Source organism: Phascolarctos cinereus, unplaced genomic scaffold, assembly GCF_003287225.1.
Source record: "Phascolarctos cinereus isolate Bilbo 61053 unplaced genomic scaffold, phaCin_HiC Scaffold_5;HRSCAF=322, whole genome shotgun sequence".
Taxonomy (NCBI): Eukaryota; Metazoa; Chordata; class Mammalia; order Diprotodontia; family Phascolarctidae; genus Phascolarctos; species Phascolarctos cinereus.
This window is the reverse complement of record NW_027555958.1, coordinates 345,062,528-345,089,788: the sequence shown is the minus strand read 5'-3', so window position 1 is coordinate 345,089,788 and position 27,261 is coordinate 345,062,528. Positions and strand designations below refer to the sequence as shown.

Genomic DNA, 27,261 nt, shown 5'->3' with positions numbered 1-27,261 from the left:
GAATCAGAATTACCATGGGTAGGGCATCCCTGATAGATGAGTTGCCTAAAGATCTTTAGGGAGGGAAAAATCACTACTCCTTCCTTCCCGACTTCTATTTTTTCATTTACTTTAATTGTTTGACATTTTTTTTCTTTTATTTGGACAAAATTTGCAACTTTGTAACTTGTACCTAATGTTACTTACTAGTTTTGTCCTATAGAGCCAAATAAAAAGAAAAGAAAAATCAAAGACTGTTATTATGTTCCCCTTCCCTCTACTTGCTACTTGCTTTAGGCCAACATCCCTATACAGCAGAGGGAGTATTGGATTTGGAATTCGAGGTTGCATCTTCAAATACTGGCCCAGTCTTCATCAGCTTTGTGTTCTTAAGCAAAAGAAGCCTTACTTGGCTTTGGTGTCATTATCTGCAACATGGTCCAGGGTTGGATTAAATGATCTCTAAATTCCTTTCCAACTCTATATCTGTGATTCCTGGTTCAATAAACTAATTCTGATAGGGCGTAGTTTTGAGGACATGGCTTTCACAACTCTTGCTGGCCTCCTCTGGACGTTATTTAGTGTAATGGTTTCCAAAGTGGGAGCCAAAGTGAGGGGTGGGAGGTGGGCAGGAGTGTACGATCAGCTAATCAGAGGAATTTGGGTTGCATCCCAGCTGTCCCACAATAGTGAATCGTGGGACTTGTCTCCAACAAAATCACATTTGCTCATCCCTTTCAACACTTTCTTATTCATTTTCCTCTCCCCACTGTACATGCTCCTAAGTTTCTTCTTCTGAGGTAAGCATCAGCTTCTCAGGGAAGTTATCGCTCAACTGTTTTCTGAGCATCTACAGCAACAGAGGGACAGGTAGGTGCCTTTGGGAAAATGTCTACCTCTTCCTCAGCATACCTACCTCCTGCTCCTCCTCAAAATCATCTCAGAGATTCAGTAGGCACTCACTGAAGAGTAGAGTCTATACTGAGAGCAATAAAAACCTATCTTCCTCTTTTTTTGTTTAGGGCGGGGCAGAGTAAATCACATAGGATAACAGGCACAGATAGATTATGATCAGTAGGTCTCATTACATTATCTTTTCTCTCAGTCTACCCTACTCAACTTCCCTATTACTGTTAAGGGTACCATCTTCCTTCCAGTCACCAGGGTTTACAATACTGGTATCATCTACAGCTCCTCACACACCCCACATATCCAATTTTTTGCCCCATCTTGTCAGTTCCACCTCCTCAATATATCTTGCATTTGCTCCCTTTCCACTCAGCCACCACCTTGGTTTAAGCCACCTCAGGACCTTCTACCTGAGCTATCCAAATTTGGTCTCCCTGCTTCAAGTCTTCCCATATTCTAATCTATCCTCCATACAGATGCCAAAGTGATTTTGTAAAAGTGCAGGTCTGACTGTATCATTCTTCTACTCAAAAAAACTTCAGTGGCTCACTCTTGACTTTAAAGTCATCCTTATCAACTAATTTATATTTTAGTGTGCTTTACAATATGCATAAGTATTAATACTGCAACACATTTATAATTTATAAATAAGCACACATATTGGGGAATGCAATTTTTTTAACTGTTAAGGGTATGTTATTAAAAAAAAAACTTGATCACCATTGATCTACATTATCAAAAGACTTTCTAAATAGTAGTGCACAGTACTGAGCACAGGACTCTAGATGTGCTTTGACTAGGGCAGGGGGTAGTGGGCCCATCACTTCTCTAGTTTTAAAGACTGCATTTCTTTTTTCTTTCCCTTTGCACAGGTACTTTTATTCTTGCCTGTGGGTGTTGACAGTACTCATAGATTGTTGTTGGAAATATTCAGAAAACACATAACTAAATATTGTCATTTTCTTACATCACAATTCAATAACCATTTAACGGTAATAGCTACTAAATGCAGGGAACAAAGTGCTATAAATGTTTACACTTTTTCCTTGTAAACAAGATCTTTGTGAAAAAGAGTGATGAGTTTACTCAATGCATACCACTATATCAATGAAGAAGAACCATTTAAAAAATAAACTAATCTGTTTATAAATAACCTGATTTTTTAAGTATACATTTACAGACCTGATCAATAAAACCCAACAATACATATGCTCTTCTTTGAAAAGAAAATATGAAGAGATGAAGCATTATGGGCAAATTAACCTAAGAAAAGGAAGTAAGAAGCAAGCACTGGATTAATAGAGAATTAAAAGTGTAGCCATATTTCCACTTCATTTCTGTTCATATATATATCAATAGTAGGATAGGATTGCTAGTATTGAGGGCCATTTTTACTTGAATTCCAATAGATTGCAATCAATCTTGTAGTACACGTAGGGATAATATTCCTGTTGACTGAGATTTAAGCCTGGAATATCCATAGCAGCATCAGTAATATATGCTACACTACTGTCCAGGTGTTTGTATAAAATCACACAATACTTCTCTCAGTTTCTCCATGACTTTATTATTGGGTCGAAGTAACATTGCCTGGAAGTTCACTGGCAATCCATATGTTAAAACAGACTCAACAAAAACTTTTAATGCTTTCACATGAATCCATGCTATGAAAATTTCACTGAAATTCGCTTTCAGCTGTTAACTAGAGGTCCAAACTGCTGCTTCTTGTTGGTGGAGAGCCTGGTCATCTCCTCTTTGTCTGCTTTCATTTCCTCTTCACTATACTGAAAATCACTGACAATTAATTTGTTTTCTCTGGCTTTATGTCTAAAGTCACCTACTGCCTTTCTAAACAAGGTAACAAAGCACAGGTAACTACCTAGGTCTTCTGAAAGAACTTTGCTAGACCTTGGGATTACCATCATAGCCAATGTTTCATATTACTTAACCCAGTTAGGTGGTTTAATTTTGGAACTACTGCCAATAATGTGATGAGATACTCTGAATTAAGAACAAAGTCATTTTTCTTTATGATTTTGACTACGCTTCTAGTTAATAAACTTACCACATTCTTTCTTTCCAAATTCTGAAGACTACCTTTCAGATGCTTGGGCTTTCAAGTCATTGTCAATTTGATTTACTCCCTTGCCAATTATTTCAGAAATATTTTTCAGGGATTACTTGGTTAGTTACTTGGCCATATCTCATTGGAACCTTGTTATGTATATATATGTACCAAGTCAACTCCATTGGCCAACAGGTTGTCTTGAACTTTTCTCTACTATCTTCTAGTACACCAGCCATATATTGGGTCACTTTCTTAACAACTTCCTTCACAAATACATCCAGTTTGACCAATTCATCTGATAATCCAACTAAAACATCCAATGTGCCAACCTTTAAGTCAGGAATGTCAAACTTTGAATTAGTAGAGAGATTATTACTTTTGGTTGTTGCTGCATATAGTTTCTCCATGTTTAGGGGCATATTTTCTCCCTAGTAGCTGATATAAGCCAGAGCTCAGTCATGTTTTTCAAGGAATTTTTCCAAAAATAAGATTGATATGGAGGCACTGGTAAGAAAAAAAGGGAAGATGGAGGAGGGAAACCTGGGAGGACTTAGCAGCTTAATTCTCCATCTACCCACTCTCCAGGATTCCACAGCCCTAGCACTGACTGACGTGAGTCATGTGCCAAGTCCAAGTTTGTGTATTTCAATGCAGCTATTGCATTTGTTTTTTGGTACCATATGATACCCTTGACTCATTGAATTTACCATCCACTAAAATCCCAAGATTTTTTTCGGACAAGTTACTGAGCTTTCCTCCTCTGGTTTATATGAAATTGAAATTTTGTACCCAAGTATTAGACTTTATTTCTGTTGTATTTCATCTCATTAGATTTGACCCAACAATCTAAATTATTGAGATCATTTGGAATCATGTTTATCATCCAGTGTGTTAATTATGCCTCCCAGTTTTTTTAATTAATTAATTTATTTTTAGTTTTCAACATTCACTTCCATAAGATTTTGAACTTTAGATTTTCTCCTCAAGACAGCATGCAATTTGATATAGGCTGTACTTATACATTCATATTAAACATATTTTCACATTAGTCATGATATATAGAAGAATTAGAACTAATGGGAGGAACCATGAGAAAGAAGAAACCAAACAAAACAACTGAAGAAAAGGAGAGCAAATAGTATGCTGCCATCTGCATTCAGACTCCATGGTTCTTTTTCTGGATGTGGATAGCATTTTCCATCATGAGTTTTTTGGACTTGTCTTAGATCCCTGCATTGCTGAGAAGAGCTAAGTCTATTAAAGTCAGTCATCGCACAGTGTGGCTGTTATTGTGTACAATGTTCTTCTGGTTCTGCTCACTTCACTCAGCATCAGTTCATATAAGTCTTTCCAGGTTTTCCTGAAATCTGCCTGCTCATCATTTCTTATAGCACAATACTATTCCATTATACTCATATGCTACAATTTGTTCAGGCATTCCTCAATTGATGGACATCCCCTCAATTTCCAGTTCTTTGCCACCATAAAAAGAACTGCTATAAATATTTTTGTACATGTGGGTCCTTTTCCCATTTGTATGATCTCTTTGGGATACAGCCCTAGAAGTGGTATTGCTGGATCAAAGGGTATGCACAGTTTTATGGCCCTTTGGGCATAGTTCCAAATTGCTGTCCAGAATGGTTGGATCAGTTCACAACTCCACCAACAATGCATTAGTGTTCCAATTTTCCCACATCTTCTCCAACATTTATCATTTTCCTGTTTTGTCATGTTAGCCAACCTGATAGATGTAATGTGGTACCTCAGAGTTGTTTTTATTTGCATTTCTCTAACCAATAGTGTTTTAGAGCATTTTTTCACGTGACTATAGTTAGCTTTAATTTCTTCCTCTGAAAACTACCTGTTCATATCCTTTGGCCATTTATCGATTGGGGAATAAGTTGACTTACATTCTTATAAATTCAAATCATTCTCTATATATTTTAGAAATGAAACATTTCTTAGAGACACTGGCTATAAAAATTGTTACCTAGCTTTCTGCTTCCTTTCTAATCTTGGTTGCATTGGTTTTGTTTGTACAAAACCTTTTTAATTTAATATAATCAAAATCATCCATTTTGCATTTCATAATGTTCTCTATCTCTTGTTTGGTCATAAATTCTTCCCTTCTTTGTAGATCTGACAGGTAAACTATTCCTTGCTCTCCTAGTTTTCTTGTAGTATCAGCCTTTATATCGAAATCATATACCCATTTTGATTTTATCTAATATAGGGTATAAGATGTTAGTCTATGCCTAGTTTCTGCCATACCATTTTCCAGTTTTCCAAGCAGCTTTCATTAAATAGTAGCTCTTATCCCAGAAGCTGGAATCTTTGGAATTATCAAATAGTAGATTGCTATTGTCATTGACTATTGTGTCTTGCATACCTAACCTATTCCACCGATGCATCACTATATTTTTTAGCCGGTATCAAGTAATTTTGATGACTGCTGCTTTATAATACAATTTAAGATCTGGTACAGCTAGGCCACTTTCCCTTGCATTTCTTTTTATTAATTCTCTTGATATTCTGGACCTTTTGTTCTTCCAGATGAATTTTGTTATTTTTTCTAGCTCTATGAAATTTTTTTTGGTAGTTTGATTGGTATAGTACTGAATAAGTAATTTAATTTAGGTAGAATTGTCATTTTTATTATATTAGTTAGGCCTACCCGTTAGCAACTGTTATTTTTCCAATTATTTAGATCTGACTTTATTTTTGTGAACAGTTTATAATTGTGTTCATATAGTTCGTGGGTTTGTCTTGGCAGGTAGACTCCCAAATATTTTGTAATGTCTACATTAACTTTAAATGGAATTTATCTTTCTATCTCTTGCTATTGGGATTTGTTAGTAATATATAGAAATGCTGATGATTTATGTGGGTTTATTTTATATCCTACAACTTTGCTGAAGTTGTTTATTATGTCAAGCAGTTTTTTACTTGATTCTCTAGGTTTCTCTAAGTATACCATCATATCATCTGCAAAGAGTGATAGCTTTGTTTCTTCTTTTGCCTATTCTAATTCCTTTAGTTTCTTTTTCTTCTCTTATTGCTAAAACTATTTCTAGTACAATATTGAATAATGATGTGATAATGGACATCCTTGTTTCACCCCCGATCTTATTGGAAATGCTTCTAGCTTATCTCCATTACATATAATGCTTGCTGATGATTTTAGATAGGTGCTCCCTATCGTTTTAAGGAAGACTCCATTTATTCCTATGCTCTCTAGTGTATTTAATAAGAATGGGTGTTGTATTTTGTCAAATGCTTTTTCTGCACTATTGGGATAATCGTATGATTTCAGTTAGTTTTGTTATTGATATGGTCAATTATGCTGATAATTTTCCTAATATTGAACCAGCCCTGCATTCCTGGTATAAATCCTGTCTGATCATAGTGTATTATCTGTGAGATAAATTGCTGTAATCTCTTTGCTAATATTTTATTGAAAATTTTTGCATCTATATTCATTAGGAAATTGGCCTATAATTTTCTTTTTCTGTTTTGGCTCTTCCTTGTTTAGGTATCACCGCCATATTTGTATCATAAAAAGAATTTGGTAGGACTCCTTTTTTTGCCTGTTTCCCAAAGTAGTTTATATAGTATTAGAATTAATTTTTCTTTAAATGTTCGATAGAATTCACTTAGAAATCCATCTGGCCCTGGAGATTTTTTCTTAGAGAGTTCATTAATGGCTTATTCAATTTCTTGGCAATTTATATTTTTGTAAATATACATTTAACTAAGATTGTCAACTTTATTTATATACAGTTGGGTAAAATATCTCCTAATTTTTTTTATTTCCTCTTCATTGATGGTAAATTCACCCTTTTCAGTTTTGATGCTGGTAATTTGGTTTAGTTCTTTCTTTTTTTTAAAAATCATATTAGCTAAAAGTTTACCTATTTTACTGGGTTCCCCCCCCCCCCATAAAACCAGCTCTTAGTTCTATTTATTAGTTCAATAGTTTTCTTAATTTCAATTTTATTAATCTCTCCTTTGCTTTTCAGAATTTCTAATTTGGTATTTAATTGAGGATTTTTAATTTGTTCTTTTTCTAGCTTTTTTTAGTTGCATGCCCAATTCATTGATCTCTTCTTTCTCTGTTTTATTCATGTAAGTATTTAGAGACATAAAACTTCCCCTAAGAACTGCTTTCGCTGTTTCCCATAAGTTTTGGTATGTTGTCTCATTATTGTCATTCTCTTGGGTGAGGTTATTGTGTCTATGATTTATTGTTACCCACTCATTCTTTAGGATTACATTATTTAGTTTCCAATTAATTTTTAGTCTATCTTTCCATGGCCCTTCATTACATGTACTTTTTATTACATCATTATGTGAAAAGGATACATTTAATATTTCTGCCTTTCTGCATTGGATTGATGCTATAAGAACTAAAGCCAGGCAGGGAGTATCTGTGCATTCTTCTTTGGCTATTTCCCTTCTCCATCACAACTACATATGTGCATGTTAGTTTTCTGATAGAATGTGAGCTCTCTGATTGCAAGGAATGTTTCACTTCCATCTTTGTATTCCCAGTACCTAGAACAGTACCTGATACATAGTAAGCACTTAATGAATTCTTGTTGAATGATTAATTTTCAGACCTCATTCTTTTACCTTTTTTGAAAATCAACACACTTTCCTTCCATTCTATGGCACTTTTGTTCTTCGTAATTTTTCAAAATTTATTGACAGTAGCTTAGTAGTCACATTTATCAGTTCTTTCAGTCTCCAATGCTACTGTTCACATTGCGACCAGGGAACTTGATTTCATCAAGGGCAACTAAATACACTCTGCCTCAGTTGTTCTGGGTTTTAATTACATATTAAACTGTTTTTGTTTTATGGTTTCTATCCCAAAGATAACTTTCTTGGCAGGGAAAACAGAAACAAAATAATTCTTATCCCTACAAGCTGATCCACTCTACTACCTAGCCTTTTATTCAGGCTAAAAGTAAATTAGATTAAGTAGCTTTAGTACCTCAAAATATCTTGAGCGAATGTCTAACTTGTAATAGGACAACAATGAAACTTATTAAAGTACAGATGATATTACATTCATGCTTAAGATTTAAGAAAACAGATACCCATGAAAACACATAAGAAATATAGGACTATATCCAAAAAACACTCTTTAGATAAATATATACCTAAGTAATAGGAGACATATTTAATTGCTCCTGGGTAGGCCAAGCCAATATAATAGAAATCACAGTATTACCTAAGTTAATTTACTTAATCTTTACCAAAGGATTACTTTATAGAGCTAGAAAAAGTAATAAAATTTTTCTGGAGAAATAAAACATTATGATTCTCAAGGAAAACCATAAAAAGGTAGAAAGGAAGAAGGCCCAGCAGTACCAGATCTCATACTATACCATAAAGCACCAATCATCAGAAGTATTTGCTACTATTTAAAAACAGTTTTTCAACAAAACAAATTAGATGTACAAAATACATAAGTAAATGAGGCTAGTAGAACAAGGTTTGATAAACTCGAAGACCACAACTGGGGTATATATTAGACAAAAACTTCTGGAAAAATGGGAAAGCAGCCTGGCAGCAGTTAGGTTTAGACTAAAATGTCACATGGTATACTAAGATAAATTCCAAATTAATATATGACTTAGATTTAAAAGGTTTTAATATAAACGAACTACAGGAGCAATCAAGAAAATACCCTTGAGGAAAGTTCCATGACCAAACAAACGATAGAAAGGAAAACAGAAAACAAACTGGACAATTTTGATTATATAAAATTTAAAAGATTTTTTTTGACAAACAAAAACAACACAGCTAAAATTAAAAGGGAATCAGATAACTGCTAAGATCTATAAGGAATTGATTTAAATTTGCAAGAACCTTTCTCTAATCAATAAGTGGTCAAAGGATATGAACAGTTTTCAAAGGATGAAATCCAAGCTATCAGTGGCCATAATGAAAAAATGCTCCAAAACATTAATAATTAGAGAAATGTAAATGAATCAATTCTAATATCCTAATTCAAACACCATCAGATGGCAAAAATGATAAAAAAAAAAAAAGGGAAAATGACAATTGCTCATTGAGAAAACAGGTAAATTAATTCACTGTTGGTGAAGCTATGACTTGATCCAGCCATTCTGGAAAGTGATTTGGAACTATGCCCCCCCCATACCCCAAGTCACTAAATGTGCATATACTTTGAAATAGAGATACCACTATTAGACCTATACCCAATACCTTTGACTGAAAGGTCAAAGAGATCAAAGAAAGAGGAAAAGGACCCATATATACAAAAAAAATTATGGCAGCTCTTTTTTGTAGTATCAAAGACTTGGAAACTAAGGGGATGCCCATCAATTGGAGAAAGGCTGAGAAAATTATGGTATATGAATATAATGGAATATTTTTGAGCCCTAAGAAATGATGATAGAGACAATTTTAGAGAAACCTGGGAAGACTTATATGAAATGATGTAAAATGAGATAAGTAGAACTAGAAGAATGATTTATACAATAAAAACAGCACTAAAGACAAAATACTTTAAATGACTTCAGAATTCTGATCAAATCAAAGACCAATCATGATTCCAGAGAATCTATTATGAATCATGTTACCAACCTCCTGACAGAGAGGAAATGGACTCAAGATGAAGAATGAGATATACATTTTTGGACATGACCAATATGGGGATTTGTTTTGCTTCACTGTACACACATACTCTCACATACACGCACATATGTGTGTGTGTGTGTGTGTGTGTGTGTGTGTATAGTTTTATAAGAGCTATATCCCTTCCCCCCCAAATTTAAGAAAACAAGGAATAACACGCTGTCTATTTCTATTTATCAGGAAAGTTTCAAAACTAATCACCAAGGGAGAATGGAGACCAGCTTCTCATAGATCAGAAGGTAGCATTTTTGCATGAGATAAAGTAATGCTCTGGTATATGTACTTTAGTGCAGTTTCGAGGGTGTTCACCAAATATTAAAGTTCTTATTTATTTACTGCTTGACTATATCATAAGTATGGAAAACAGATAATTGATTAGAATTTAATCTATTTCTAGTCAGGTTCATCTTTGTTGTTTTTTAAAAATTTCTTTCTCAATTGCATGAAATATCTCTGGGGCCACAGAAGAAAGGAAAACCTTTTTGTACTTTTCCCAACTCTTCCCAAACTGCCCCTCTACTTCTAAAATGGAGTAGAAGGGTTTCAAAATAGAGACCAGTAATTGGGCAACCTAGATGAAAATCAGGTTTTGTGTGTGTGTGTGTGTGTGTGTGTGTGTGTGTGTGTGTATGTGTAGTGAATTGCCTCCTAATATCCCACCAAACTACAACCCACAATTGTATATAGAAAGTTGGAGACAAACAGGAAAAAACATTTCATACCAGTATGTCCCTTATTTATCTGCATATCTTTTGTTGGGTTTCGAGAAATCTGCTCTCAGAGCCCCCGTTCAAAGTCATAGGCATTTAATTTGAGTTACACATAACCCATCTCTTCCCACCACACTAAGATGATATGAAGTATTATGCATATTAACTACTGTTTGTGATCTTTACACTTAAGCTAAAATAACTAAGGCTAGACTGTTTAAAAAAATCTGTGGGGACAAGGAAGTTTCCTTTGAGTTAAGCTCGGAATTAAAGTAGTGGTGGATTAAAGAAGCAATGGGAAGTGAAGTCTTTGGGCACTATAGGGTGGTGAAGAGAAAGCTCTTCTCTGACTTAGGAAATTCAGTTCCAGCTTAGATACCAACCTTACCCAGTTTGATTTCTCTCTCTTTTTGCCATCTCCTCTATTAAATTTTTCCATTTATAAATGTGAATTTTGCCCTTGAGCAGTCAGCCAGAGGATGTTTGGGCAATCTGAAAATGCAATCTCATATCTTTACCCAAGGGTGATAAAAATTAGACAGCCAGAGCATTTTATCGAGATGACATAAACTAGAAGAGATTCCATTCTAGTTCAGTCTTCCATAGCAGTTGGCTCAGCCATATTAACAGTTCTGAGAGTTGTTTTTTCTCAGGAAAGTAAGCAGCTGTGACTTGATGATACCCAGGGAAAGGCTGTGCCATGTTGCATAAGGCAGTTCCATTTTTATTCAGTCTTATAAGTAAAATAATGTGATGAAAATGTAAGTGAAAGGAAAAATGCTTTAGAGTATAATGTTGGTTTTTCCATGTTATTGAGCGTATGTCAGTAGACATATGAGTTTCTTTTAATACATTTTCATAGGCTCTGACACTCAATGTTTTCTTTTCCATTTTAGTTTTAAATTTTATAGAAGTTCCTAAGACAAAAGGCTTAAAATAGCGTGGAAAATAAGGATAAAAATTGTTCATGCTCCATTTAAAAACAAAAACGTCTAACTGCCTCAACCAGTAAGAAGGAAAAGAGACATTTGAAATGGAGGCAGATTGCTACAGTGCAAAGTGCTGTATTTGAAGTCAGAATCAGAGTTCAGATTGTGACTCTACCATGTATAGCCTGTGTGACATTGGGCAAGTTACTTAACTGCTCTGAGATTCAGATTCTGCAAAAGTAAAATTAAAAGATTGGACTAGATCTAACTTAGATTTTCATATGGACCTTACATCCCTCAGTCTCTGATCTTATGATCCTCTGGTAGGGGTTGGATTTCAGCACACCTCATGTTACATGGGGATGGACCTTCAGGGATCATCCCGTGGAGCATATGGAGTGTGGAGCTGAACTTCCTTGTCATTTCTGGTGATACATTTATGTCAAGACTGAAGGGCTTTTGCTTAAGGATGATGAAGCAATTTTCTTGGTCCTATGACAATGACAGGGGAGCTATATCAGAGAAGATTGGACATGGCAAATGTGGGAATTTGTTTTGCTTGACTATGCCTATTTGTTGCAAAAGTTTGTTTTCCTTTTTTCTTTTTCCAATGGAGTGGGATGTGAAAAGTTGGGAAAATAAATGCCAATTGCATCCATTCATGTTGACATCCATAGTCCTTTACCTCCTCTGCTAAGACAAAAGAAATGTTAAATCATCTGTCCTCTGGAATCAGTATTGATTATTGCATACAATCTGAGTTCAGCTGTACTTTGATGTTTAATTATTAAATTGGTCCCATTTTCTTCTTTGCATCATTTCATTCTTGTCTTTCCATGTTTTTCCGATGATTATTTTGTCACTTATTATATTAATATCATTAATGAAATACTAATATTTCATTACATTTCTATACCACAATTTGTTCAACCATTCCCCTACTGATGAACACCTTCTTTGTTTTCACTTTTTTGTTACTGGTCAGTCAGTAAGCATTTATTAAATATCTGTTCTATTCCAGAAACTATACTATGCTTTGAAGATACATAAAGAGGCAAAAGATAGTCCCTGAGCTTAAGGAGTTTACATCCCAATGAAAAACCACAAAAATATTAGAATACCACAAAAAGTGCTCCTATAAATACTTTGGAATATAATCTTTTTTCCTCTTTGAATTTTTTTGTGGGTACAAGTATTAAATCACTGGGTCAAAAGTTATGAATAGTTTAGTAACTTTTTTGCATAATTATAAATTATTTTCTAGAGTGGTTGGACCAATCCCAAACTTCACAAATAATGTTTTTAGAGTGCTTGATGTCCCTTTTAGATGGAACATTTCCCTATTTTGTCATCCTTGCCAATGTTGTGTGTGGAAAGTAAAATATCAGAGCTGTTTAAATTTAAATTATATTATTGATTTAGAGCATTTACTTGCATTTTTCTTTAAAAAATTATTTATTATCACTACCCACTTATTTCTCAAGGAATGGAACTACGTTAGATGTTTGTGTCAATTCCCTATATGTCTTGAAAATAAGATTATTTCTTGTTAAATTCCTTCCAGTTTTCATAGTAGATACTATCAATAGGGCAATGTTTCATCAGTAGAATAGTTTGAGATCTGGTAAGGCTAGGCCTCCTTTACTCTGTTATTTTTTTTCATAATTTCTCTAGGAATTCTTTACTTTTTGCGTCTTTTTTAAGCATTTTTTTTTACTTCTATAAAGTATTATCTGATTGTTTGTTTTAATAAGAAGTCTGTAAGTTAGTTTAGATATCAACTTTTATTATATTGGCATGGCCTAGTTTTTTATAATGAGTCTTTCTAATCATGTAATTCTTTATTTCTACAAAGGTTCTTGGTAGCTTATATTTATAGATTCTGAATGTATCTTGATAGCTTAACTTGCAACCATTTAATAAATATTGTAGAGTTTAAAATGCTTTTTAATTCTATTTTTTAATTCTTAATTTTTCTAATTCTGAATAAACTCCAAATAAAATGAGCATTTTCATACACATAGTAGAAAAGAAGATGGCTGTTCTTGAAGTTTCAATTGCTATTATGTAAAATTTGCTTTTCTTTTTCACTATTCAATAAATTTAACATATAACTTCAAATCTATCATGCTTGTTTGTGATTTCTTTTGACCTTTCTTCTGGGCATCTAATGAAATTTTTCAGTGGCCTCTTTTTTTCTTTTATAAAATTTTGTTAACACTATTTCTAACCACAGCCCTTCTTTCTACCTCCCCCCATTACTAGAATAAAAGAAAAATGAAAACCCTTCATAAATATGTATAGCCAAAGAAAACAGATTCTCACAATGGCCATATCAAAAAAGAAGTTATGTCTCATTCTGCTTTTTGAGATCATCACTTCTCTCTGTGTGTCAAGATATGGGTAACATGATTCATCATTGGTCTTTTGGAATTTTTTGTTGGTCATTATATTGCTGAGTTTTTAAAACTTTCAAAATAGTTTTCCCTTTGCAATATTGTTATAATAACTTCTTCTGGTTCTGTACATTTCATTCTCATCGGTTCATATAATACCTTTCATTATTGCTTAAGGTGTAATAACATTCCCTTACATTCTTATATCATAATTTGTTTAGCTGTTCCTCAGTTGATGGACACACACTTATTTTCAAGTTCTTTGCCACTGTAAAAAAGAACCAGCCATAAATATTTTTGGATATATTTGTCTTTTTATTTTTTCTTTTCTTTTGAGCATAGAGACATAGTAGTGGTATCTGGGGTGAAAGGGTATGCACAATTAGGCATAATTCCAAATTGCTTTCCAGAATGGCTGGATCAATTCATAGCTCCACTAATAATGCATCAATATATCTGTTTTCTCATTTGTCCATCATTTTAAATTTTCTTTTTTGCCATCTTTGCTAATCTTAAAGGAGTGTGAGTTGAAACCTCAGATTTGTTTTAATTTGCATTTCTCTTTTAGTTATTTGGAGCATTTTTTTCCAAATAGCTGTTGATAGATTGGACTTCTTCCTTTGAAAACTGCAATGGCTCTTGTTTTTATTAATTTGAGTCAGTTCCCTATTTTTCTTGCATATAAAATCTTCATCAGAGAAACACTGCAAATATTTCCCTCAGTTAACTATTTCTCTTCTAAAATTAGTGGCACTAGTTTGTGCAAAACATTTTAAAATTCTGCATTATCAAAATGGTCCATTTTATCTTCTGTGATCTTCGCCATCTTTTGTTCGGTTATGAACTCTTTACTTATGCATAGTGGCAAAACATATTTCTTTCTGATTTGTTTAATATGTGGTCTTTTATATCTAAGTTATATATCTATTTATAGCTTGTATTGGCATATGTATCCACTTAAAGTTCATTTGGATAAGATTTTAGTCTAAGCCTCAATTCTGCCAGACTGTTTTCCAGTTTTCCCAGGAGTTTTTGTTGGATGTGGAATCCTTGCTACATTAATTAGGGTGATTTGGTTCATCAAACACTATGCTACTATGTTCATTTGCTTCTGTACCTTTCTTTACCTAATTTATTCTGATGGACTTTTCACTTACTGAATAACAAGATTCACAAAATAATCACTAAAGGATGATGTTAATATAGAGGGAGAACACTAATGAAGTAGGTCATGGATATGTCCTCTGTGCTATTTAACTTTTTTAAAAAAATCGATGACTAGATTGATGACATTGATAGAATATTTATCAAACTTGCAAATGCCAAGGCCGGGTTACAGAGTCAGCACTCAAAGAGATATCATTGGATTGAAATCCAAAATTATTTCTGTACCTATTAACTTCTAGACCTGGGTTCAAAAATTCTAATGCTTGTGTATAGGACAGGGAAATACTGGCTAGCTAGGTAATGGTTGATACAACCCCCCCCCAAAAAAAAAACTAGAGGTTTTTTTTTTTTAAGTATATGGCAGCCAAAAAAGCTAGTATGAACTTCGGCTACATTAAGAGGAACAGAATTTCTTGAATGATAGAGGGATAATCTTTTTATACTCTGACCTGGTCAGTTTACATATAGTACAATACTGGGCAATGCAGTTTTAGAAAGAGACAATGACATGCTCTAATACATCCAGAGAAAAGTGATCCAGGTGAGAGGCTGGGTACTGTACTGAATTGTTGGAATTGGGATGTTTAGCCTGGAGAAGAGAAGATTTGAGGATTGAAGGGCATAACAGCCTAGTATTTGAAGGGCTGTCATAAAGGGAAGAAATTTGACTTGCTTTGTAAGCCAAAGGTAAAATAATTAGGACTTTGTGTGAATGTTGAACAGAGGTAGATTTAAGCTTGATATAAGGAAAAGCTCTCTATTAAAGCTGTCTAAAAAATCTATCTTGCTGCCTCAAGAGTTAGTGCTTCCCCTCCCTGGAGATCTTCAAACAAAGGCCTGATGATTACTTATTAATGATATTATAGAAGGGATTGCTATTCTAGTATGGGTTAAATGAACAGGTCTCCTCCATCTCTGACATTCTTTTATTTTATACTCTATTAATATCTTTGCATCTATCCCAAATAAATATATCGATCCTTCTTTGATCTTGTTTGGGCTCTTAGCTTATACAAATGTAAAAGGGGCAGTTCCCTTCTACCTTAGTTAATTCAGGTATAGAAGATGCAGAGTATAATTTGAAAGTATAAAGGAGAAGGTCAAGAGTTTCCTGCAACCTCAGAAAAATTTATGAAGCAATTCCTTATTCAACTTGAGATTATATGGGTTTAGGCATTGGGTAAAGGCAACTGACCTTTGTATTATTGTATTATTGGCTTAGACAATCAGTCATACCCATTGGGCCTATTTATTTAAAAAAAAATTAAAGCATTCACCAGTTAAGGAGTTTGAGTTTGAGAGTTGGAACCAGTTGTGGAAGATTTTTGTGTCTATACTAGAAAGCAGCAATGTAGGGGTGGGATTTGGGGAGGGAGAGGTGTTTTTCTTTGTTCCTTCCTTTAATGGTCTTGTCATTGGAGATACTGAATCAGTAAGAGACGCTGCTTCCAGTTGGAAGCAGAGACAATCAGGTAGTAACATATTGAAAAAGTCAGCCACCTAAAGGAGGGAAGCAGCTTCAATGAGCAGAGAAGAAAGCTGGCTAGGGACTCAAGCAAAAAGCAGACTGCCAGAGGACACTTTAGCATCCCATGTAGAAGAGATGCTGAATCAAGGATAATTTTGCAAGGATTCTACACATCAAGAGACATATCAATTTTCTCCCTTAGAAATATCATCCACATGTATTTGTATTATCATCATTTCATTTTAAGAGTTTCCCTTTCCTCTGTAGCTGCTTCTTGCTCAGAATCTTGTGCCATAGGAGTATAATTACCCTTTTTATGAACTTTCTGAAATCTATACTACCAAATTTAGTAGGCATATAATAACTAGAACGCTCCTTCTTGTCAGTGACAAATCCTAGCTTGGCGTGATCCTTCTTCCCGTAGTTCTGACATTTCTACCTCAGCATCTAGCTTTTCCATATCGATCATCATCTGATCCAAAAAATGAATGCCCCCTATTGCTTCCTCTCTACTTTCAGAATATTTAACTTATTAGTTCATCGGCTGCTCTGCTTTTAACAGAGAGCCTTAGGAGAGGTCTGCAGGACCGAAGTTCTTTGTGATTATTATATCTTCCCTTCTGGTCACATTTTTAATCTGCATGAGAAATGCGTGATCTTGTTCCTCTAACTGATCCATTGACCAATGGATATATAGCACTATCTCCCCTTACAATGACTTTTCTGTTTCTCCTTCTTTTTATCTTTATCAGAAATGGTCTCTTTTTTTGCTTCCCCTGCCCAGATTCATGTATTTTTTTTTTCATAGAAACCACACCTTTTGATATACAGTGTTACTGTACTATTTATTCTCCTTTTGAAATACTTTCCTTCTAATGCTCTGCTACTGTCATGAGCTATATCCCACTAAATCTTGGTGATAGCATTGTTCTCAAATTTACATCCTGAAATTAAGAGGTTTCTAGTTCACTTTGTTTATGACGTAAACTGCATATTTATATATAGATGTTAGAGGCTGCAAGAATGATTACTGATCTTTTTCCTTGGTGGTGCCTTCTGGAGATTACTGAGGCTCTTCACTTTTATTCCCACTACATCACACCTGCTATATTGTTCTCTGTGGTAGCTAGCTTTGCAGATTATGCTGGCAGTTTTTTCCCTCACATATTTTCAATTTAAATTCCTCTTGAGGAGACCTCAGGTCTCCAGGACAAAAAATACATACATACACACAGATACATACAGACACATATGTATATATGTGTGTGTGTGTGTGTGCGTGTACGCGTGTCTGCGTGTAGCTATTTGGCACTGTGGATAGAGTGCAGGGTTTGGAATTAGGAAGTCCTGAGTTTGACTTCTGTCACAGGTACCTGACTCACTATGTAATCCTGGGCAAGTCACATAATCTCTCTGTCTCAATTTCCTCATCTGTAAAATAGGAATAATAAAAGCACCTACCTTATAGAACTGTTGGGAGGATCAAATAAGTTAACATAGGTAAAATGCTTTCCAAGCATTAAAACACTATAGGAATGCTATAATATAATAACTGCTATATTGGTTATTGCCAGCTCTTGGTAGATATAGTCTATCACTGGTCAACAGCTTGACGTGACATCTTAAGCTGTGGTATAGGAATCTATGTTCCATTCTGTGACATGATCTTCTATCCACTTTCCAAATCCTTTTTCTTGAAAGTCTTCAAGTAGTACTCAGATTACTGCTGGCACATGAGGTCTTAGGTTTCCTGCTCAGGACTTCATATTCCTTACTAATGTTTTCTCAGTTCCTTCAAAAAATTTTATTTGGCCACAGATGAATTATCGGAAGTGTGTATTGGTTTAATAATACACCTGGTTATTTGATTTAGCATGTCTCAGAAGGCTCTCTGTCAAGGATGATAGCATAACTTCTGATAATTAGTTTTTCATCAATTTTCATAACTCCTCAAATGAGTTGACCCATGTAAAACTCTTTGAAAATCTTAAAGTACCATATAAATATTAGTTATTATTGTTAATATTATCATCATCATTATAGGTTGTCATATGTCCATTTCCATAATCATTGAGGAGTAAGGTGGGAGTAGATCTGACAATCATCTGAACCATTACTGACCATGGTTATTAATTGATGCCTCCCTCTCTTAATGATACCTGTGGATCCTCTCATTATTGCACATAGCATGTAGGCTCCTTCTTCCTCAGAGGAAAGAGTTCTACTCTGTATGGAAAGAACCATTCCAAGACAATTTGTACAATGCATAGAATTATATCACTTTCATTTGAAAATATCAGGCCATCTATGAGGTAAAAGGTCACTTCAGATAGGAGATTATGTGGCATATTTGTGGGGAGGGATTGATGGTTAAAGTTATAGTGGCATATCCCGGTGAACAAGGAAGATTTCTTAGAAAGTCTAACAATATATGATATCAGGATCATAGGGACATAACCAGTGGTTACATACATCACAAGGTCTTCAAGATTCACTCTGTCACCACCTGAATCAAGATTTTCATGAGGCTTTCCACCTACTGTGTAAAACTCAAAAATTGCTTTGCCCAGTTTGATCCAAGCTGGCCACTAGATAGTGTTGGCAGATGGGATTTTTGGTCTATAATCAGTCTTAGATGACTTGCTAGCAAGATAACATTGTGTGCCTTCACAGATTCTTACAGATGCTGTAGTGGTATGACAATTTGCATATGTTCCCAATAGAATATGGATCTTGTACTGTGGTCTGTTGAGATCTTAACTGGATTCTCTCTCTCTCTCTCTCTCTCTCTCTTCTCTCTCTCTCTCTCTCTCTTCTCTCTCTCTCTCTTCTCTCTCTCTCTCTCTCCCCTCTCCTCTCCTCTCCCTCTCCCACTCCTCCTCCCTCTTTCCCTCTCCTCTCCTTGTTTCTCCTTCCCTCCCTCTCCTTCTCCATCTGTGTTTTTCATTGGGTTAGAGAACTGCTGTTGAGGAAACTCCCTTTGCTAGTGTTTATCAGCAATAGTTTTGAAATTCATAATCTCAGAGAGTTGTCTGAGGCACTGAGAGGATAAAGGATCTACTCAGGATTGCACAGCCAGACTTGAATCAGGTTTTTAGACTTTACAACTGGTTCTTTATACACTTTGCAATGAAGCCTTTCCTAGGACAGTCTTAATCACTGCTAAATCCTTTTTCAACATAGTACTGTTTTTGTTGGGCGGGGAGGGGATGATAGTAGTACTCAACTCATGAGAATAATACCCTGCGGATATAGATCAGGTAATAGTGTTTTTTTTGGTGACCATGCCTTCCTTATTCCTTGGTAGAATATACATTAATGCTATAAGAGTCGTAATGCAGCAGGTGTCACATGCCAAAACAAAGAAAAGAGTCTAGATTGGTTCTGTGCATTGCAAAAGCAGGATTTCTGTGAATGCCATTTTCAGAGTCTGAGGGGCTTCCTCTTTTTCATCTCCTGAATAGTATATGGCCTCTTTTTTAAATAAAGAAATGAAGGACTGTGTTATTTGGTATGTATCTCTTGTGGGGGGGGCAAGATAAGCCAGTGATCGGGGCAACCACCATAGAGCTGAGAGAAAATCCCATTCCTAAGGGAGTTAAGATCCAAACTGGGACCTAAGCAACCATTAACCGGGGGCTAGGTTAAGAGCCAGGGCTTCTCATAATGAAAGAATTGAGAGGGTGAAGCTAGGGTCCAGTGCATGGATTTTGAGGTAGTAAGGGCTGTATGGGGTCAAGAGATACACTTCTAGGAATATAACATGTTAGCAAAATGACCGGTACAGTACTCTGAATTGTTGGCATAGTCAGAAGCCAGGTGCACTGTACCCCTGCCTGACTTATTGAAATGGAGCAACTAAAACAGCATCATTCATTGGATCTCAAGCTTTAGTTTGTAGGGGTAGTATTGATGAAAGTTCTCTACAACTGTTAGAATTTGTGTAAAAGGGCATATCCTGGATGGATGGGTCAATAGAGTCATAAAAAAATACATGATGAGTAATAAGAGGACTCCAGTTATATTGATGGTAGGAAGTATAGGACCAGATATTCTGTTCCAGCTTTTCCCTTAGGTTGGGTATTAAGGAAAAAAGCCAAGAGGCTCTGAAAGGTATTCTGAGCTCTATGGTTATATAAGAGTCATATTTCCTTGATATTCTTTTTAATATTCTTCTTATTGATTTATTTCATTTTTATATCTAATTCAAATATTGGATATATTCTTCCCCCTCTCTTATCTAGTAAGTCATCTCTTGTAACAAACTTTTAAAAATAAAGAGGAAAAAAGGCAGCTTGCTCACTATTCCTAATTTTTAAAAAAATATATTTTATTGATGTCTTTTGTATCTACATCACAGTTATCCCACATAGATCGAACCCCCCTTGGAATAAAGAAAAACAACCAGGGCTATCATGTCAAAAAATAGTTAGACTATTCTCTTGGACTCTAAGGGTTGAACCAGGAGCAATGGTAAGTTGAAGAGAGGCCAATTTAATCTTATTTTAAGGAAAAACTTTCTAACAATGAGAACTGTCCAAAAATGAAATGGATTGTCTGAAGACATGGCAGGTTCCCATTCCTTGGAAGTTTTCATGCAGAACTTTGACAATAAATAGCTCATCAGATATGTCTTCTCCACCTTTATAATAGCACCTTTCCAGACCTGGAGATGTCTTTAACCTGTGGCCCTCACTTTTGATTGGTGAGTCCCTGGTTTGTGCCACCATTTCATGAGGTGTACTGGGTCATGCTTATTTCACTCCCTTCTCCACTGCTTATTCTCTGGACTTCTCTATGTCCTTGCCAGCAGCCTGGTCCCTGTGGAGATAAACTTGCCTCTGCTCTACTTCTCACCTTTGAATGTTGTCTTTTTCCATTAGAAGTCCATATTCCTTGAGGGTATGGACTAATATTTTTGCTTGTATTTGTACCCCCCAGAGCTTGGTACGGTATCTGGCACATAACAAGTAAATGTTTAATAAATGTTCTATCTGTCTATCTATCTATTTTATTTATGCTATGATGGACATTCCTTTCAAGTGTATATTGGACCAGATGGTTGACGAGAATCCTTTTAGCCTTCAAATTCTGTGATTCTGAACAAGTTTTTACATAGTTGTTGACAGTTTGCATTTCTCCTTTTCAAAACTCTTTGAGTAGAACCTTTGACTACTTGTTTACTGTGGAATACTTCTCATTTTTATATATTTGTGTTCATTCCTTATAGATTTCAAACTTTAAGCAGAAATTTTATGTAGGGACTTTTTTTTATCCCATATCTTTTCTTGTAATTCTAATTTTGTTGGTTTTGTTGTTTTAAAATATTATATGATGAAAATGTCCATTTTGTCATTTGTATTTCTCTGTTACTTTCCCTGGCTAATTTCTTCCTCCATCCCTCTCAACCCTCTCCAGAAGAATACCTCAGGTTCAAAGTACTTTGTGGGTTAGAATCTCCTAAACACTATCCACTCAGAGCCCTTAGCAATATATTTTCTTTTTTTATCCAATTGGAGGACAAATTAGTTCAAAGGAAAAGACATTTAAAATAGTGTAAACAAGATAGATCCACCCAAACTCATTATTACCATACCACCTGTGGGGGAGAAGATGTACAGAAGGAATATATATATACATATACATATATATATATGTATATATATGTATGTATGTATATATGTATGTATATGTATATATGTATGTATGTGTATGTATGTATATATATGACCAGAGACTTCTTGTGGCCAAGAAACACAAGTGAGCCTAATATACCTCCTCATAGATGTAAGATGGTGCAGAGCTGTTGATGTGCTATAATGATGTGGTGGTGGTGGTCCTGTTCTCTGTTGGACATCAATTCTGAACCACTTGAAACTGAGTTGCTGCTCTCTGCTACCACCTACTGCCTCTAGCTATGACATGGCTTCTTTGCTAACCTGTGGAAGCTTCCAGTACAAAGATGTCAGTTATGATCTGTCAAAGTGATCAGCTCTTTTGAGATGCTGACGCCAGTGACCTACACTTAGCCAGTTAGCTATGAAAAAGGTCTTAGGTATTTTTCTGCCATGTGAGCTGCTCATTTGCTGCTGCTCAGAATTTCTTAGTTTTAACTGTAATTTGACTTAGAGTGGGGAAAAACAACAACAAACCCTTTAAAGATTTTCCATTGCCATTATACAAATCATTGTCCATGCAAATTACAGGGGCTGGACAGAGAAAACTGAAATAGGCTGGTGACTTCTGGCCTACTTCCAACAAGCAAATCACTTCTTTAAATCTTTTCACAGTTGTGAAGTATATAACCTTCCACTCTCCTCTAGATTTGTGTATATGTCATGTATGTGTGTGTATATACACATAACTTAATGTTTAGATTACTTTTCCATTTGGAGTTTACTGTAGAGTGTGGCATGAGTTGCTGGTATAGTTCTATAATTTCCTAGACTAATTTTCAGTTTTCACAGAAATAAGAATAAGAAACTCCTTCCTTAGTTATTTGCGTTCTTTGGTCTATTAAACACTGGATTGATGTGTATATTTTTTTCCTAGGTCTTGCTCATTTATCTTGTTCTACTGACCAAATTTCTATTTTTTATCCAATACTAGATAGAATCAAAAATAGTCTGAAAAATAGTAGGGCTATGTTCTTTTTCCTACTTCTTTTCATCATTTTACATCACTTTTTATTCCTCCAAATGAGTTTTGTTTAATTCTACAAAGCAAATCTTTGGTGAGAGGCAGAATAGTGTAGTGAATAAAGGGCCAGTTTTGAAGTTGGGAAGATCTAGAATCAAATCTAGTCTCTGATATATACTAGTCATGTGACTCAGGGTAAGTCACGAGTTTACTCTCTTGATACTCAAGGGAATTCTATACAAATAGAAGTTACATCAATGGTAGAGATTTCCACAAGATTTCCCCACACAATGAAGTGACATGCCAGGACCCCTTACTTCTCCCACCAAAAAATTACCTTTGGGAAATCCAAAGAGTGATTTGGATAATTTTGCAATTTTAATTATATTGATGGTTTTCAGCCATAAAATGAAATCTTTCTCCTTTTTTTAGGTTTCTGATTATTTCCATGAAAAAATTCTATATAGTTTTATCTGTATAAGCCCTATATTTGCCTTGGTAGGTTAACTTCCATATACTTAATGTATTCTGCTATATAAATTAAATTAAATAGTTGTTATTGCTACATTTTGCTCCTGGGTTTTGTTAATAATACACAGGAATTTTTATGATTTTGTGGATTTATTTTGCATCATACTGCTTTTCTAAGACTAAAGGATAATTGTCTCCATTAATTTTAATGAGTTCTCTAAGTAAATCATTATGTAATTTACAAATAGAGATAAATATGCTTCATGGTTATTCTCTTAATTTGTTTTCTTGTCTTCTTGCTAGAACTAATATTTCTGGCATTGTTGAATAATAGTGTATGGAGACAGTGGACATCTCTGCTCTACCCCACTTCTTACTGAGAAAGCTTCTAGTATTTCTACATTACACATTATGCTAACTCTTAGTTTTCGGTAGATACATTAGAGTACATATATATATTTGTCCATTTATTATTATAGCTTTAAAGAATTTTTAACCATAAATAAATAGTATATTTTTGCTAATTTTTTTTGTATTTATTGGTATAATCTTGTTATTTTATCAGGTTCAAATTCTTCCACCACTATTTAGTACCTGTGTGACCTTGGACAAAGCATTAAAATTTTCTGAGCTTTAGTTTCTTTATCTGTAAAACGAGGGGGTTGGACTAGATTACTCTGAGGTCCTTTATAACTTTAAATCTATGTTCCAATGAACCATCTTTATATTTTTGGTATAAATCCAACTTGGTCATGCTGATTTTTTTTTAGTATAATTTATATTGGGACTCACTCAAACTGCAACCCAATTAATGTTCCTAGGCCTACTTGCCAAAATCTCCTTCTCCCTAGGAACATCAGTCAAGGAGAATGATACCAAATTTTGGCCTTTTCAAAGTCTTCTACTGAGGGTCTATTCTATTATTGGGCTTGGATGATGACTTCCCTTGTCATTCATCTAGGGATTTAAGTTTACTACTAATTTAAAAGACTTTTTTTTCCAAGTAAATTTCAGATCACCATGATTATAAAAAGATAATTTTGCCTTGTCATGTGATTATAAAGAAAAATTTCTCCCAATAATTTTATCCCTTGATCTTCATTTTCTGGGAAAGAGCTGTCCAAACCATGCCCAGGGGAAAGAAAATCTGCCAAATGGTAGGGACTGAAACCATTTCCCTAGGTTGCATGGATCCTTCTAAAGAGGCAGGTATGTTGAGACTTAGGTGATCCTGAACAAAGGAAGGAATAAGGAAAGGCTGGAGAAAGTCAACTGTGATTATGTCTAAAAGTAGACCATCCTGAACTTTTTTCTGAGTTAAAAAGATCTGCTTGTCTAAACAGTAAAGTTAAAGAATCCTTTGCTTGTTTTCCCAAACATATACTAGTTCCTTTTCTTTCATTTCCAATGTTTATTTCAGTGAGTTCTTTCAAAAGTACAAGTATTTACTTTTCTTAATGTATTATTAAAGAAAATATACAAATAACTTTGAAATTTGGGGATGATATTGGACTTTCAGCTTAAAATTAATGCTACCCTATTAGCCAATTTAAGTGACTGAAAAATAGAAGATAGTCACCGTGAACAATCTTGTTGTAGATACTAGCCATTTGTAGTCTAGATTGTATTTTAACGTTAAATTAAAAATCAATAAAAATGTTAAAATTGGAAAAAAAAGTAGTTCATCTTGGTCATTTCAAGTCCTCCTGAAGGATAGATTTGAAAAAAAACAATGTAGAGAGCCTTCCATTTTCTTGTGGGGTAGTTCTGTTTTTATCAGAGGCAAAGCCTCTAGAAAATAAGACCCACATCCTTGATGTGATGGGATGTGATGATGAAGCTATTTCTTTTAGAGTTCATTCCACTATTCCAGGATATCAACTGCCTGGGAGATGGAAAACACATGAATATAGTGATGTTGGATCCAATTACAAACCTTTGCAGTAAAATGGGTACCCTCATTATAGGCAATAGTACAAGGAACCTAGAGGGAAAAAGGATGTGTTCCTTAAGGGTCTTGTTAGTGGCTGCAGCAGTACCACAGTAAGTTGGCACTGCAATCCCATTCTCTGATTAGATGTAGTCTGCAATAAAGGTAAACATCTTGCCTTTACATAGAAGAAGAAAACTAATTTTAATCAATTTGCCAATCAGGGACAGGTAAAGAACCACATGGGATCACATTATACTAGTCCCTCAACAGTGGATGCTCTGGTATGAAGAATATCATTGGATAGATGTGGTTGCATCATCCTTGGTTAGACATTATATGATTCTATATCCTCCTCAACATGGCATCCTGGCTTCCACATCAAAACTGATCATGAACCTCATCCCTATACTTCTCTGTTTTTGTGAGGGCATCAATTTGGCTATTTATTTCAGCAGATGTTGTTATGTTGTCTATGATGTGTACTAATATGCCCCAAAAAACCTGTATTCTATGAAAAGCATTAGAAATATTTTTCTGCTGATCCTGACCTCAAAATGCAGAGCATTTAATTGTCTACTTACCCTCTCTCCAGACCCTAGACCACTCAGCTGAATCCATATATCCATGAATCAGTATAAATATAATTTTATCTGCTCCATCCTTCATGGCTTTCTCACAGGCCAGCCATGTAGCTTGAAATTCAGCCTATTGGGAAAACTTAGAAGGATCTTCATCTCCTTTAGGGTATCCTTAATCACTGAGCTAATAGCTGCTGAAGTCCAGTTGCATATACCTTCCTCACAATGAAAATAACTATTAGTAAGCTATGTGAAGCAACATTCTTCAAGAGCTAAGTTGTCATAAGCAAGGCCCCATAGAGTTAGCAGTAGGGGTCATACATTAAAATTCAGACTAGAGGTCTCACCCACTGGCAATGTCATAACTTGTTCAGGCAGGGCACTAGTGCCTGAGGGGCCTAGGCAGCACATTCTTGGAGTTTCTATTTCCATTTGACAACAGAGGTGTCTAGTACCTTACTCATCTTGTTACAGAACCCATCTTGTTACCCAACTTTTGATGGACAATTCTGAACGAGGAATAATCATGTGGCCTTGGGTCATCTGTTGTGTCAGCCAGGGCCATTTGATTTACTCTTGTGTAAACAGTTAGGTTGGACTCTTTTGAGTGGCTATGAATCTACAGCCTTGTAGCATTCTGGGGTTTGATGCAGTCAGCATAATGCTACCCAAACTTAGGAGCAACTAGAGAGACAGCTTTGTCATCTGCATAGAATTACTTTTGTATTTAAACTTTATATTGAACATCTACCTTTACATTGTTAAACACCTCTGCCATGCATGTTTCCCTTGGAATGGAATGAAAAAGCATTTATTAAGTGCTTATGATATGCCAGACCTTCTGCTAAGCACTAAAAAATAAGACAACCTTTATTCTACCCCTGCTTTTTTTTTTTAACTTTAGCTGAAGCATAATATATTCTGCTCCAGCCTTTTACTTTTACTCTGTGTGTGTCTTTCTGCTTCAGATGTGTTTCTTGGAGACACATTTGTAGTTTTTTGGTTTTTAATCCACTCCACTATCCACTTCTGTTTTATGGGTGAGTTCATCCAATTCACATTCACAGTTATGATTTTTTTTATAATTTAAGAACATCTTTTATTGAATCAAAAAATAGTAAAATAAATAAATAAAAACAATCCTAATAAAGGGACATTACATTTTAAAAAGAAAACTTTAAAAAGTATATTTCCATCATTATCTTTATTGCTCTGTGAGTCCTGAATCAAACTTACTTATTCTCTGCCCTTGGGCAAGTTATATTAAGAACTTTGGAAATAAGTGAATTTACACATCTTCAGTTTAATTCAATAAATATTTATTGTTTACTGTTTTCAAGGAATT

The 27,261-nt window shown here is 34.9% G+C and overlaps 1 pseudogene; it reads right to left on the bottom strand.

Moving 5' to 3' along the window:
* Positions 1-2,279: 2,279 nt before the first annotated feature.
* Positions 2,280-3,416, bottom strand: LOC110205399 (V-type proton ATPase subunit C 1 pseudogene; annotated as a pseudogene).
* Between the last annotated feature and the right edge of the window lie 23,845 nt (positions 3,417-27,261).